The sequence below is a fragment of the Marmota monax genome, unplaced genomic scaffold (assembly GCF_021218885.2).
Source record: "Marmota monax isolate L192 unplaced genomic scaffold, Marmota_monax_Labrador192_F-V1.1 WCK01_AAM20220418_F8-fsc00013, whole genome shotgun sequence".
Classification (NCBI taxonomy): domain Eukaryota; kingdom Metazoa; phylum Chordata; class Mammalia; order Rodentia; family Sciuridae; genus Marmota; species Marmota monax.
In genome coordinates this window covers 25,135,770-25,139,414 of record NW_026692202.1, presented here as the reverse complement: position 1 = coordinate 25,139,414, position 3,645 = coordinate 25,135,770, and positions in this window count along the sequence as shown.

Here is a 3,645-nt window from a genome sequence, read left to right as displayed (position 1 = left end):
TAGGCCTGGCACCTAGATTGAGCAAAGCATGCCCAGGCAGCTGCCAAGCATTCCCTCTCTGGCATCAGGGACAGAGTGTCCAACATTTATCAGAAGCAGCACCCAAGTCCAGGGCCAATGCCAAAATCTTTGTATGGTGTTCTCTTTCTGGGGCTATTAATGTGTATATGAAGCCCTGAATAGACAAGAGCAGTAAGATCCACAATTATGGTCTTGATGCAGCCTCAAACTTTCCCTTCCCAGCACTTTGGACTATCTACTCTCATGGAATCTGGAAAAAAAAAATGAGATGCCCAATCTATCCCACAAATAATAGCATCCTTGACTAAAACGAATTTCATGTGAATCAGAGTATAAATTCTGAAATTATGGTTTTTTTAACTACATTAAAATAAGACAAAAAAATTTAAATCTCTTTTTCTTCAGCTGGCTTCATGTAAGCTTCTGGTTAGTTTAAAGTGACTTTTAGAGTTGGGAATATAGCTCAGTGGTAGAGTGCTTGCCTAGCATTCATAAGACCCTGGGTTTAATCTCCAGCACCATAAAAATAAATAAGTGAAAGTGGCTTTTTAAAGACCACAGGGCCTGTGGCCCATGGAATCATCTGTACTGTTTGTTCCTGAAATCTTATTTTTCCTGATTCATCTATTGTGGTTATTGAGCATACTTTGAGGGCATTTATGTTTAAAATTTGGTTTATGTTTTGTTTATGATTACCTGTAATGTTTTAACTGAAAATGTTTAATATAAGATGATGTGAATATATTTATGTAAATTAATTTTTAATGTGTAAATATAAATTAAGTTGCTATGGTGATATTTTTTTTATAAATCATCAAAATAAACCTTTTTGATTTTTCAATCTGACAGTTCCATGGTATTTTCTCATGTCCACAGTGACTATTTTTATATCTTCTCTGTATTCTCCTGAAGCAATCCATCTACTTCAAAATGCATCTCTACCACCACCAAACTGAGGAAACAGACCATCAAAGTGATACAGCATCGGAAATCTTTATTACCATCCATCTTCCCTTCATAGTTCTAAAAGGGTCCACCCTGTTTTTTATTTATTTTTTTTAGTTTATTTATTATTACTATTATTAGTGTGTGTGTGTGTGTGTGTGTGTGTGTGTGTGGTGCTGGGGATTGAACCAGGGCTTTGTGCATGTGAGGAAAGCACTCTACCAACTGAGCTATATTCCCAGCCTCGCACTCTGCTTTTTAAAGTACATAAGGACATCACTGATTCTGTCTCCTCCTACCTCCTCTAAGAACTTGCTTCAGTAATTCTTCTAATTTGCTTCTTCCATCTGTTTCTCTGACCCTTTCCCTTCTGTCTCAAAGATATGCAAGTCTTCTCTAGCCTTTAAACAAGTATACAAAAATCTCCCAGGGACATAAAAAGCATATATATCCATAATATCTCTAGAATAATACTCAAGAAACTGGAATTAGTGGTTACCTCTGGGGTGAGAAAACAGGCCACCAGGAATAAGAAGGGGAATTAATTTTTACTTTACCAAATGTAGCAGTATAATCTATTCAAATACATTATTTTAAAGCAAAACACCACCAGGCATAATGGCGCATACCTATAATCCTGGCAATTCTGGGAGACTGAGGCAGGAGGATAGCAAATTCAAGGCCAGCCTGAGCAACTTAGGGAGACCTTGTCTCAAAAAATAAAAAGGAGGCTGATTTCAGTGGCACATGCCTGTAATCCTAGCAGCAGGAAGCTGAGGCAGGAGGATCAAAAGTTCAAAGCCAGCCTTAGCAATGTAGTGAGGCTCTGTCCCTAAATAAATAAATAGATAAAAAAGGAAGGAAAGGAGAGAGGGAGGAAGAAAGGAAGGAAGGAAAGAAGGAAGGAGTGGGAATGTGACTCGTGGTTAAGCGCTTCTGTTTTAAATCCCCAATACTGAAAAAAAAGGAGGGGGGGGGGGCTAGGTACATAGCTCAGTTGTATAGGGGTCTGAGTTCAATCCCCAGTCCCACCAAATAAATAATAAATAAAATTACCTTTTGCTCAAACTGCTGTATAATACCACCAGGTTTTCAGCTGCCTACTAGACATCCCCAACTGGCTATCCCTTTTGCAACTGAGACTATTTAAGTTCAACCTCACTCCCCTCCCCTCCTCAAATAAAACCAGCTATATCTGCCACCTTCCTTATTCCTGTTAAGATTTCCCCAGTCATGTAGGCTTGCACCTGGAATCATGTTTTGTTCTTTCCTGGTCTCCCATCCCCAACCACACATCTAATCAACTGCCTATCTTTTTTTTCAATAACAGTTTTTTTATGTCTATAGAATTTTTTTTTAATCCTTCTGCTAGCTCCTAAAAAATAGAGGCTTGTAGCTTTTGTTTCCCCCTGGAGTATAAAAGATAAATGGTCCCAGTGCCATGCATGGTGGTACACACCTGCAGTACCAGCAACTCCAAAGGCCGAGGCAGAAGGATCCCAAGTTCAAGGTCTTAATCAACTTAGCAAAACCCTGTCTTAAAATAAAAAGGGCTTGGAATGTGGTTCAAGAGTTCATCCTTTGGTCCTAGAAGGTTGCTCTTCAATCCCACCTCCTTCATGACCCCGAAACATTTTGAGAGTTAAAAAAGGGGGGGCATAAGAAGTAGTCAACAATAAAATTATACATTATTTGGAACATTTTATATGTGCTGATGATTAGCTTTATTTTCTCACTATGCCTATACAATGGTATAGTTAAAAACTAATGATTCTAGTAAAATACAACAGTTCCAGTTAAAACAAGTAATGGCTTTATTTAATACAATGGTTCTAGTCAGAAACTCATTTTAAATCAAATATTTTTTGCAAATTAAAATTCTACAATTTCATAAGTACCAAAGTGTCTTTAAAAAAGATAAAATCTTAATATTGTCTATAAACTCTTGAAGAATGATAGCTCTTTGCATACATCCATGTTCTTTAATCAGATTCTTAACCTCATGTGTTCTTTAATCTCATGTCAGATTTTTTTTTTCTGAAGAATATGTTTTTAAAGAAGATCTCATTTAAAAATTTCAGTGCATTTCCCACAATCCTGGTCATGTTTAAATTTTGTGATTAATATTTGCCTATATTGATTTTCTCAGTTGACTCTTTTCAGCATATTATATTTTTAATCAGGAAAACAATCTTTCTACAATTACTGATATCCCTGTTAAACTCAGTGAAAATTATTATAAAGAATATCTTAAATTCAAATTTTTATTTAAAAATGTGTATATACTTTAGCCAAGTATTTTTATAGGTCTCCCTTCTCTTCAAAGTGCCTCTCTTCATGTAATGTTTTCACCATGCAAAATGTGCTAACATGTTATCTCTGTTTATGATTCTTTTTACAGTAGTGCCAAATTTAGATGGTATAAAACTATAATCTTTATTTCATGTCAATTAAGGCTGCTATGATTTGATTCTGTGTCCTTTCCAAAATTCACATTGTAATTGAATGTCATTGAAAGAATATTATGAGGTAAGTTTGTTGAGGTGATGAGGCTCTGCCCTCATAAGTGGATTATGCTGTTATGGTGGGAATAGGATTTCATAACAGGGTAAGTTAGTGCCCCCTTACCCTTCTATACCCTCTGCCATGGGATGACCTGGCAAGAAAGTTATCACCAAA